General features: G+C 32.5%; 1 pseudogene; it reads left to right on the top strand.

Moving 5' to 3' along the window:
- Positions 1–252: 252 nt before the first annotated feature.
- Positions 253–6759, top strand: LOC136222835 (stemmadenine O-acetyltransferase-like; annotated as a pseudogene).
- Positions 6760–13611: the final 6852 nt, after the last annotated feature.

Raw genomic sequence — 13611 nt, 5'->3', positions numbered from 1 at the left:
ATGCCCTTTGATCTCAATCATCATCAAGTTTAATGGGAAGAAAATTGTTTTAGATACGCTTCTACAAATTAGCAATGGTGGTGCCTACAACCATTATGACAGTAAAAATAATTAATGAGATGGGCAATAATGGTGCCTACAACAATTATAACATCAAAACTTATATAAAATGGATAACTTCCTTTAATTAAAGGATGTCGGATATGTATTTTCTCTAAATATTTTAGCATTTGTTTCTGATTGAACATTGAAATGGAAGTTTCAGTTGTATCAGTAGAAAGCATAAGACCATTATTAACCTAACTGGAATTGAAAAGTGATGAAGAGAAAGAGATATTCTGTATATATGAAATAGAGAGGATTATAGTATTTATAGTCAAACAATTACAATTATGCATAAAGACACTAATACCCTTATCTATATGACACTAATATAGACAATGATATAACCTCTGTCTATATGACACCAGTACAGACAATGGTCTGTCGATATGACACTCATATAGACAATGGTCTGTCTATATGACACTAATATAGATGATGGTCAATATATTCTAACAGCCTCCCCTCAAGTTGAGATACTCTGAATTTCAACTTGCACAACCATAATCTGCATAAGTGTACAACTGCATCTTATGCAAAGCTGTGGCCATCTGAGGTCCTGTCAAAGGCTTTGTCAGTAAATCAGCAATTTGTTGAGAAGAACTCACATAAGGAGTGCTAATAAACCCTGATTCCATATGCTGTCTGACTATATGACAATCTATTTCAACATGTTTCATTTGCTCATGAAATACAGGATTAGCCGCTATGTGAATGGCTGCTTGGTTATCACAATATAAGGGAATTGGCAATTGTGGTTGATACCTGAATTCAGATAATAAGTATGACAACCATTTAAGTTCGCAAGATGTTGTGGACATAGTCCTGTACTCTGCTTCAGCAGAGCTTTTGCTGACTGTTCCTTGCTTTTTGGACTTCCAAGACACTAAATTTTTCCCTATAAAAACACAATATCATGTTACTGACTTACGTGTGATTTTGCACCTTCCCCAATCTGAATCACAGTATGCCTCCATGTTTTGCAAATCAGCTACCACACCATAGAACAAACCAACATTAATTGAATTCTTCAAATATTTCACCACATGTATTGCTGTCTCCATATGTATTACTGTTGGATTGCTCATATACTGACTCAATTGTTGTGTAGCAAAGGAAATATCAGGCCTTGTGAATCCAAGGTAAAGCAACCTGCCAACCATTCTTCTGTATCTCTCTGGTTCAGTGTATAGTGGAGAACCTTCATCATCAAGTTTAACACCTGATGCAAAAGGACTAGTTACACTATGAGCTTCTGTCAATCCAGCATCCTTTATCAAATCCCTGATATACTTTGATTGAGAAATAAGCAAACCTTTGTCTGATCTTGCTAGTTCTATTCCCAAAAAATACTTGGCTTCTCCCATATCTTTGATAGTGAATGACTCATCCAAAGCTCTTTTAGTTTCTACAATCAATTCCATTGATGTACCAGTTATAAGTACATCATCAACATATACGATTAATGCAAGGAAGTGGCCATCTGTTGTTCTTTTAGTAAATAGACAATAATCATGTATGGATTTCACATATCCCAATTGAATCAACTTGTTTGTGAAAGCTTTATTCCATTGCCTTCCAGCCTGCTTAAGTCCATATAAGGACTTTTCCAGTTTGCAAACCATGCCCTGACTATCATATCCTGCTGGTGCTTCCATGTATAATTCCTCCTCAATTGATCCATGCAAGTAAGCATTATTAATGTCTATCTGCTGAATTGGCCAATTGTTGGCTGTAGCCACTGCAAGAAAAACTCTCACTGTGGTTACTTTAGTAACAGGAGAGTAACTGTCATGATAATCCACTCCATATGTTTGGTTATAACCACGAGCCACAAGTCTGGCTTTATACCTAGAAACAGTTCCATCAGAAGCATATTTCACTTTGAAAATCCATCTGGAAGTGATAGTTGTCTTTCCTGAAGGTAGATGCACTTGCTTCCAAGTTTTGTTCCTTTCCAAGGCTTCAATTTCTTCAGACATAGCTTTCTCCCATTTAGGATTCCCTTTGGCTTCATTATAATTCTTTGGCTCATATTCTTTATTTAATTCTGCCATATAAGCGGTATGCTCTTGACTGTACAAAAGGGAACTGCTTCCTTCATGAGAAATCTGATTAATCACGAAATCTCTCATCCATCTAGGTTTGGTATGCTGTCGATGAGGCCTGTTGGCAGCAATTGAAGGTAATAAGGGTGCAGAAGCATCAACTGTTGTCTCTACAGGCAAAGTTGAAGTTGAATCACCAATAAGAGATGTGTCTGTCAAATGATTATCTGCAGTAAGGACTTCAACTTCTTCATCATCCGATGGAATTGACCTGAAAATGTTATTAAAATCCTCATTGCCATTATGAGAATTAGCAACTTCCTGCAAATTGTGTTGGTTAGTTGCATAAGGAAAAACATTTTCAAGAAATTTGACATCTCTTGAGGTACACAATTGCTGTGTAATTGTATTGTACATTTTCCACCCCTTTTGTCCAGCCGAATAACCCAGATATATACTCAGATTCGATCTGTCGTCAAACTTTCCCCTCTTAGGATTGACATTTAAAACATACCCTGCACATCCAAAAATTCTCAAATCTGTGTAATTTGGTACCTTATTATACAACACTTCATACGGGGTCTTCCATTTCAACACTTTAGTATGAGACACATTTAACAGCACTGTGGCATGAAGCATTGCTTCTCCCCAGAACCTGATAGGCAGTGAACCTTCCTTCAATAATGCCCTTGCAACATTTGTCAAACTCCTGTGTCTGCGCTCCACAACTCCATTTTGCTGCGGAGTGTAAACACAAGTTTTCTGATGTTCTATTCCATATTTCTGAAGAATTGATTGAGTGTTAGTTCCAATAAATTATGTCCCATTATCCGTTCTTATACATTTCACCTCCATTTGAAATTGTGTTTTGACCAGGATTAAGAAATTTTCTAACAAACTGGCTACTTGATCCTTATGTTTGAATAGAATAGTCCAGGTGACTCTGCTAAAGTCATCAACAATTGTCAACATGTATCGATCTCCCCTCAAAGAAGTCTTCTTATAAGGACCCCAACAATCTAAATGTAGCAAATCAAAAACTTTTATTGATTGAATAGAGCTATTACAAAAAGGTTGTCTGACTTGCTTAGCTCTTAAACAAACATCACACTGACTAAATTGCTGAGAGTTAGGAAACTGAAAAACATGTGACAATTTATCTGAAGCCATATGACCAAGTCTTCTATGCCACAAAAACACATCAGAACAATCTTCTTTAGCAGATAAAACTGTAAACTTATTGCTAAGCATACTATTCGGACTAAACAAATTCATTATTACATCTTTATTGAAGGATTCAGCATTCAAGTAGTATAAACCATTCTTTATTCTGCCCACTGCGATGATTTCCTCACATTTCAGGTCCTGCAAAACACAATATTCAGCCCAAAATTTCACTGTAATGTATTGATCTTTCAACAATCTACCAACTGACATCAAATTTTGCTTAAAATTGGGAACATATAGAACATTATGCAATTGCAAATTCTTCTGAAATAACACCTCTCCCCTGAAACTGACTAAATGTACTTCTCCTGTTGGTAGAAAAATCCTTTTTGTGTTTGTCAACTTGATAACATTAGTCATTATTCCTAAATTTGAGGTCATATGTGTAGTAGCACCTGAATCTATTATCCATTCAGCATATATTTCAGGATTTCGAACTGAATTATTACCTGCACAAGCACCAGCAAAACCAGCGAATGCAGAAAATTCCTGGTCTGATTGTTTTCCTTTGATAGCTCTCTGAACCTCCCTTTGCATTACCTCCAATTTTTGCAACATTTCCTGCATCGAATCTTTCCTGCATGCCTCACTATCATCAAAATCACAGTTAGATAAAGGAGTTTCGAGTTCAGAAGATGGTTCTTGTGTCATATTTGCTTGGTGTTTGGCTGGTCCAGTTATCCTCTTTCCTTTGAACCAATCTGGATATCCTTTAATCCTGAAACAATCTTGACGCTCATGTCCTTCTTTTCTGCAATAAGTACAAACCTTATCCGATTTGTTTTTAGTCTGATAATCGCTTTTTCCACTATTATAACCAGTGTTATATCCTTGTTTTCTACCACCAGCAGACATATTAACAAACTCCACAACATTGTTATTTGTGCTTCCACTTCTTTGTTTCTCAATTCGTGAAAGAATTGAAAATGCCTTATTAACAGGAGGTAATGGTTCCATGATCAAGATTTGATCTCTAACATGATCAAACTCAACATTTAATCCAGACAAAAATTGCATCAATTGTTCATCCTCAATCTGTGTTTGAGCAAGTTTCCTTGACTCTCCACAAGTGCAATTTTCAATAGGCTTCAATATTGCATATTCATCCCACATCATTTTCATCTTATTGAAAAAATCTACTAAAGACATACCTCTTTGAGTCGAACTACAAATCTCCTTGCGAAGTTGAAAGATAAGAGGACCATTACTTTCTCCATACCTTTGCTCTATCTCCTTCCACAATCCTTGAGCAGATTTTGCATGAATGAAGACTGCAGCCAATTCTTTGGTGAGAGAATTCAAGATCCAGGAGAAAACCAGATCATCCGTTTCTTTCCACTTCAAATGAGCATCTGAGGTTCGATCTGCTGGTTCATCGTTCTTCATGATGAAATTTGTCTTGCGTTTTGCACTAATGGCAAGCAACAATGCTCTCTTCCACAGATTGTAATTCTTTCCATCAAGAATTATATTAACGATCATCAAACCAGGATTGTCACTACTCTGGTTGTTTGATGAATTACCCGATGTATTCATCGTCGATTCTGGATTAGGAATAGTACGATTTGAATCGTGATTGAAATCTTGATCCGAGTTGCGGTCGAAATTGCGATTAGAATCGTCACGATCTGAATTGCGATCGGAATTGCTTAATTCAGAATCACAAACAGAATTTCTTGATTCAGAATCGCTTGATTCTGATTCAACTTCTTCAAAACTTGAATTCACTATATCAGCGTACGATCTGTACTGTTGTTTCTTTCTTCTCATTCTCCGATCATCTCAATTTCCAGTCGCCGGAATCTGGAATCCACCACCCAGCTCTGATACCATATTAACCTAACTGGAATTGAAAAGTGATGAAGAGAAAGAGATATTTTGTATATATGAAATATAGAGGATTACAGTATTTATAGTCAAACAATTACAATTATGCATAAAGACACTAATACCCTTATCTATATGACACTAATATAGACAATGATATAACCTTTGTCTATATGACACCAGTACAGACAATGGTCTGTCGATATGACACTCATATAGACAATGGTCTGTCTATATGACACTAATATAGACGATGGTCAATATATTCTAACAACCATCTTCTTCACATGTTCGTCATCTCAAACCTTTCAATCTTTGCCTTTTAGACCAGCTTATACCCAACGCTTATACTCCTCTAATTCTCTTCTACAACACTAAGAATTTTCATCTGAAAAACACCCAAATCACAGCTCAACTAAAATGGTCACTCTCCAACACTCTAAATCTCTACTACCCTTTATCAGGAAGAGTGAAAGACAACCTTATTATCGACGACTTCGACACGGGTGTTCCTTGTTTCGAAGCTCGAGTCAAGGGTCATTTGTCCGATTTCCTTGGACATCCTCGAATTGAAATGTTGAATCAGTTCCTTCCATACCCAAATTACTATGGACAACTTGATCCAACAATACCACAACTAGGTGTGCAAGTGAATGTTTTCGACTGCGGCAGCATTGCTCTCGGCCTGTGTTTGTCCCACAAGATCATGGATGGAATGACAACCGGTTCCTTTCTTAAGACATGGGCAGCCAATTTGAGTGGTTCCTATAAAAACCTCATATAGCCTAGTCTATCCGAGGCTTCGTCGATGTTTCCACCGCAGAAATCATTGTCTTCTCGCTATACATCATTGATGGAGGATATCATGTGGTCCGGTGAACGCGCTTGCAAGAAAAGGCGATTCGTGTTCGATGCGAATGCAATAGATGTCTTGAGGACAAGAGGAAGAAGTGAGTTGGTAGAGAATCCAACTCGAGTTCAAGCATTAAGTGCTTTCATATGGAAATGTGCTATGAAAGCTTGCAATAAAATATCAGGTTCCTCAATTCGGCCATCTGTGATGATTCAATCAGTGAATATCCGAAGACTAACGAAGCCACGAATGTCACATTCAATCGAAAACCTGGTTTTGCATTCAAATGCAAGGTATAATCCTGACGAGATGGAGATGGAGATGAATCAGTTGGTGAGTTTATTACAGGAAAGTGTAGGAAAAATCAATAGTGAATATGTAAAGACTATGTCAGGTGATGAAGGGTGTGCAGCCATTTTAAGAGACGCAGATGAGCTTGTAGAGGCTTGTATGGAGAATAATCCTCATGTGTTTACCTGTGCAAGTTGGAATTCTTTGGGTTTAACTGAGACTGATTTTGGATGGGGAGTATGTGGAGAGACGAGTGGTGATGCAAATGATGTGATTCTCATGGATACGGGAAGAAGAAGAAGCAATGCATTTGAGGCATGGATCGCATTAGAAGAGACCACCATGGATGTTCTTCAACATGACCCTGAGTTTCTTGCATTCGCAAATTCCTATGAAAATGTTGTAATCTAATTTGATTGATTTGTGGTATGATGCTTTCGATTTCTGTTGTTTGAGAAGATGATTTTTTATAGGCTGTGCATTTCTGATTATGTTCTTCATCTTTCTGTTATTTACTTCCATAGGTCGTGTTCGAGGATTAATAATGCAAATTATACACAAATTTAGTTTCAAGAGTTTTAAATAGAATAAATTTTGTTTATTAGGGTGAAAGATGAAAAAATTATATTTACTGACGAAGTTTCTATAAGAAATCATTCGTCGGTTCAATCTCTTTAAAAAATGAAGCCCATTCGTTATTAGTACCGAACCAGCGACGAAATTTATTCTCGCTGAAGCTTAGTCCTAAACCAAATCGTAACTTTTAATAGTTCTTCGTCCATTGACTCACCAAGCAACATAAATTTTACCCGTACATAACTGAAACTCACTCTGTCAAAATTTAGTCCTAAGTGGTATGTGGTTTGTCGTGATCTTGGAAGTGAGAAGGCCTACCTTTACGTAAACTTTTGTTTAAAAAAATATGAAAATTTAAACGCAATGATTCGACAATAATTCGATTGCAACATTGGATTTTCAAACAAGTTCGTGAATAAACTGAAATAGTATTTGTTGAAATAATAAAATTATAATTAATAGAGTCTCTAATTTGGTTCAGTGTATTTATCCAACAGTCATTTCTGTACTTATCAAGAGTTGTATTGGTTAAATGAATGGAATTTAAATGGATGCTTACATATTTTTTGTCAATGTGTTATAGTTTTTTTCCAGTTATATTGGTTTTGTTATTTATTAAAGTTAAATAAAAAGAATTTGAATGGATTCTTACATATTTTTGTCGTTATATTTTTTTTCGGTGAGATATTTTCTAAGTTATTTCATTATATCTATTAAATATAAATATAAATTTTTTTTTTCAGTAATATTGGTTTTAATTCTATTTATTAAAGTTAAAAGAATAGAATTTGAACGGATCCTTACATAGTTTTTATTGTTATATAAACTTTTTTTGTTGGGATAATTTGTAAGTTATTTTATTATATCTATTAAATATAAATTAGATTAGATATTATATTTTTAATTTTCCTTTATTACTATTTTAACAACTCATAAAAAAGACCTCTAAAACTCTCCTCAATAATTTATCTCTTGTTCCACTGTTGTAGATATGTTATAGATAAAGAATCCATCATTAAAAATGAGAAAGAAACTTAGAATGGTAATCATAAAAAAACATGATTTATAATAGGAATAAATTTCATTATAAGTATAATGTTTCAATACCTCTTTAATTATTTTCTTAAATATGTCTTCAAATTCAATCAACAACTATTGTGTGAAACTTTATAGTTATTCGTACCAAAAATACATAAAAATAAAAAATTCAATCTATATGAGTTAGATAAACCCAAATTAGAAAAATCAGTAGATTTGACCAAATTCTGAAATTGAAAAATTAATCTAACTCCAATTAAACCTAACAATTGAGTTCATATAAAGACGAAAATCCAAATTTTAGTTAGAGTTAACAACTTATAGTAAAAAAGAATGAAAATATACAAATTCTTTATTTAGTCATTTTGAAAAAAAAAACACAAATAAAATAGAAAACATAGGTAATGCCGCCAGAGGTGTGGAACAACACAATTGAGAACAAAATAACTACTACGTATGAAAAAATAGAATAATTGCCATCGAAGACATAACAATTTCCTGTAATTTTTGACACATTTGCTTTTCCCAATTTAAACTGTCCATGTCTCTTCTATTTCCATCGAATTTCTTCAATTGAAGATATCAAAGTCTAAATTCTCCCAATTTTTGAAAAAAATTCTATTAATAGAGTTTATCAATGGAAACCGCTTCTAAATAAATCTGGATCTCTTACTGAAAGTAAGAACAAAATTATATTTGAAGTAAGAATAAAATTATAAGATTAAGAACAAAATTAATACATAATCAATATTAAAGGCTGAGGAGGTCTTTGATTTTCGATTGCCAGTAAATATAATGATAAAATAAACAAAAATAAGACAGCAAGAGGTGTGGAACAATATAATTGAGAACAAAATAACTACTAGATATGAAAAAAAAAATATCGAATAATTACCTTTGAAAACATAAAGATTTCCTATAATTTTTGACACAATTCCTTTTCTTAATTTCAGCTGTCTATACATCTTCTATTTCCATCAGATTTCTTTAATTGGAGATATCAAAATATAAATCCTAACAATTTTTGAAAAAAAATGTTATTAATACAGTTTATCAATGGAAATCGCTCCTAAATAAATCTTAATCTCTTAATGAAGTAAGAACAAAATTATAAGACTATATTATTTGAAGTAAGAACAAAATTATAAGATTAGGAACAAAACTAATACATAATCAAAATTAAATGTTGATGAGGACTTTAATTTTCGGTGGCTAATGAATATAATGATGGAATACTATCTATCATGCTTTATATATAGGTTTATTTGTGACTTTTGGATTTCCTTCCATTTGTTTTTTTTATCTTCTCGTAACTCTTAGTTTCTTTTATTACTTTAATTGATGGATTATTAATTGACAATAAATAATATGTTAATATAATACTAATTACATAGAGATAATTAAAACTAATTAACTCATTTATTCATTTTGTTTCTACGATGCCAACTAAGCCAAAAAACATCTAAAACACTTATTGCAGATTCTCTCTGCTTCCGCTATTATATATAGTATAGATATAGATATAGTTCTTATATTAAGCACAAAGTCTTCCATGTCACTCGGAGGACCCCAAATTCACATTTGGACACGTGTATTGTGATGTAATAATTAAAATAACGGAACCTCTTCTAATATGTGTGGGTCCATGTTACACGTGTCAAAATATGTATGGAAGGTCCTCCGAATGATATGGAAAACCGGATGCTTCTAATAATTTGCCATAGATATAGATATAGATGGATGCATAGTTTACTCACATTAAAATTCTACTTTCTAATTAATATGGATGAGAAATGTTGTTTGCAAGAGAAAAGGACATAATTATTGTCAATGATTAATCCAAATGAGAACAAAATACGGAAATATTAAATCTGATGTTATAAAAATTAGGGCAAAGTACGAAAAAAATGCTCGTGGTTTGCCTTATTTGCAAATAGAGGTCCGTGGTTTAAAAGTTTACAAATAGACCCATGTGATATGTTTTTTTTTACAAAACAAAGTATTTGAAATTAAACTTTTAAGTAATTGATGACAATTAAGAGCATTTTTTTATTTTTTTCAGTTACATTTATATATTGACAAAACACAGACTCTAAAATCAAATTACAACTGTGTAAAATGAACTTAAATATCAATTTAGTTTATAAACTGTCAGATTAGTAAAAAACATTAACTTCCACCATATTATTTATTGTTTTGATTTAGAAAGTTATTTTTTTCGGGGGTTGTGTTTTGCTGATATGTAAGAATAATTTTTTAAGATAAAAATGTGTTTGGTTGTAATCAGAACTTAACTATATAATTGTAATACTTTGTTTTGTAAATAAAACATACCACATGCCTTTATTTGTAAACTTTTAAACTACAGGTCTCTATTTGCAAATTGGGCCAGCCATATGCATTTTTTTCGTACTTTTCCCTAAAAATTAAGTGAAGGTATGTGAAACTGTATGAAACGCTTAAACTGGAATTAAAAAACAGAATTAGACAAATTTGAGGCATGTTTTAGTAGTCTCCTTAAAACGAATTTCGTCGTTTTTGATGATTGTCTTCTAGAATATAACAGATTATATAAGCGAACTATTACCGTGTGTAAGGCGTTATCATCAGACAAAAAAGAACATCACACACAAACATAAAGCAAAATAAAAACTGATAGTTCGATTCTGTATAAACAGAACTCAAATAGACACGACTGTTTTGGTACGACATTCACGTCGTACGGGTGCACTCTGTAAGTGTTGTATGCCTTAGGCCATTCCTTTTATATATTATACAGTGTGAATTTTGTATCCAAATGGCAGTTAATAAAATATGTATTCATGTGTAATTATTTGTATTGTTTAATTACTTAATGAATATATATTAGTCCAAAGACTATTTACAAAGAAATAATATTATTAAGAGTTAATAATAATGAGATATATTTCTTTGGTGAAATAATAATCTTAAATGTTCATAGTCGGTGGATAATGAATTGGACACTCATCTATCCTTAGACTATCACCTCTGTTTATTTTCTCGATTAGTATGAGATATTAATCAGAAACAGAAAATTTCATTCTGTTTAATATGTTGATATCAGAATAAATATGTGGACATTCAAAGAGGTGAATGGTCGAACTGTGACGTTAGATAATAATTGCACAAAGGTTTATTCCTAGTCAACATAATTATTATCTAGGTCATAATAGTGCATATAGTCCTTTGACTTGAGGAAACTTAGTTGTTCTTGCACAGGTAATTATAGTTTGTTCCTGCCTTGTACTGGGATCTTAATTCTGGTAATCCGGCAGTGAATCGCTATAGTTAGTTGTGTAGTGTAACAAGAGTTTGCTAATAGAGGATTCATTACTCTAAGTAAATAGAGATAAATCCTAAGATAGTTATTGATTGGTTTTTTTGATGGAATGAGTTCCTGGCCAGGACAATAAGACTCATCTAACGAGATAAGTATCAAAGAATGGTTCTTTGATAAGAGTCTTATTTTATTAAAGACCTAATCACTGTTTCTTAGTATCTTGATGGTTAGAGCTTGACACTTTGTGGCTCTAGTCAAGATTGTGATTTTTTAATGAAAGGACTTTAGTGCATGGAAATTATGATCGATGGTTCATAATTAGTTAATTATGAATTTACTTTAAGTAACTTCATTCTTTAGTTGGGACGTCATGGCGCAGTGTGTTAGCTGGAGATCATGACCTTTAGATGACTATAAGTATATATAAGCTAAACTTATATAGGATACACTTGTAGTATAAGAAATTGGATTCCTGACATACTTACTAAGAGTTAGTACTATGCCTCTAATGCCAGTTAAAGATGAACCTAGAAAGTCACACACATACAAGTTGTTTGTATCAAGCTTTAGTTCAATTGATTAATTAAAAGTGTTTTAATTAATGGATTGACACAATTGAATATGTCAATGGGATTGACAAAACATTCTAACACTGTTTGATATTCAATTGAGGAAATTATAAATTATTATTCTTGCTCAATTTAAATTGATGGATTTTTCCAAATACAATAGTCAAGTGACTGTTGGAATAAAGGATATAATAGTAATTAATTAAGTTGTTAATTAATTATTATTAAGCTTAATACATCATTTGCTCCCTGAACTTGTCCAAAATGGTTGATTGCCCCCCTGAACTTTCAAAGTGTCTCGATAGCTCCCTGAACTTACATAAAATATTCAGTTAGCCCCCTGAACTTGCGTAAAACGTAATCAATTGATCACTCGGTTGCAAAAAAGTAAGTTAAATACGGAAGATGTATTCCACGTGTCTTAGAATGTTATTCCATAATTCAAAAATAGAGTAAAAATGAAGTTATTACTTGCGGAACTACAAACCTTGTATTCTCTAATATTACAACCGCAATACCCCGATCTTGATTGTTTTACTTTTTTTAAGACGCGTGTAATCTATTTTCCGTATTTAACTTACTTTTTTTCAACCGAGTGATCAATTGATTACGTTTTACGCAAGTTTAGGGGGCTAACTAAACATTTTATGCAAGTTTAGGGAGCTATCGAGACACTTTAAAAGTTCAGGGGGCCAATCAACTATTTTGGACAAGTTCAGGGGTCAAATGATGTATTAAGCCTTATATATATTATATATATTATATATTAATAATAATATAATTAATTATTATTAATTTATTATTATTATTATATTAATATTTAATATTATATTATTATTATTATTATTATATATATATATAATAACATGCACTAGGACGTGTCCTAGTGCATGCTTTGTTTCAATCCACCTGGATTGAAACAAAGTATACATATATATCAAATTTTGATATATATGTATACATAAGAAGGAATAATGTGATATATACGTTTTCGGTTCAGAAATCATATCCGGAATCAGTTTTCGATTTTGAGCAAGATTAATCAATTTCTGCAAGGCTTGATCTAATCGACTTAGTGGACTGACTAGAGGCTTCACCACTAGAGAAGCTTTAATACCCGATTGGAATCTACAAGAGGTATTTTTCCAATCTCGTAGTATAAATATTAATTTGATTATTAAAGAACTTAATGATCTTGGTTAAGGATTTGATGTCAGACATCGGATGTTTGACTGTTTATCAGAGTGATTGGATCACACTGATTGTTTGTTTAGGAAAATTTTTTGAAATTCGTTCCTAAATACCAACATGCTTCCGCTTCAAATCCTTCAAGTGGTATCAGAGCCATCTGAGTTCTTTTATAGTTAATTGATGTTGTTTTCTCTTAATTGATATAATTATGGATTGTTGGGGCTTTGCTTTTATTATTTTGCTCTTGTTGTAATTTTGGAGCAAAATTGAAGAAACGGCGAAATTGACAGATTGCAAAATTTATGGCGTAGGCATGCCTTAGACAATTTTTAGTTGTCTAGTTTATATGTTGTCTACTGTTATAAAATTGAAATGTGATTAAAATTATATATTGGCCTTAAATGTAAGTGTTACATTTAGGAACAATTGAGGGTCAATTGTACGAAAATGGTCAATTATATAATAAAATCAATTTTGATTTTACTACATAAAGATATGTAATTTTATTAATTATATGTTCAATTTTATCCAATCCATAATTATACCAATAAGACTAGATGAATGCTAAGTTTAGACCACAAGACATGT

Source organism: Euphorbia lathyris, chromosome 3 (assembly GCF_963576675.1).
Source record: "Euphorbia lathyris chromosome 3, ddEupLath1.1, whole genome shotgun sequence".
In the NCBI taxonomy this organism is placed as follows: domain Eukaryota; kingdom Viridiplantae; phylum Streptophyta; class Magnoliopsida; order Malpighiales; family Euphorbiaceae; genus Euphorbia; species Euphorbia lathyris.
Note: the sequence above shows the minus strand (reverse complement) of the source record. Positions and strands in the feature narration are given on the sequence as shown.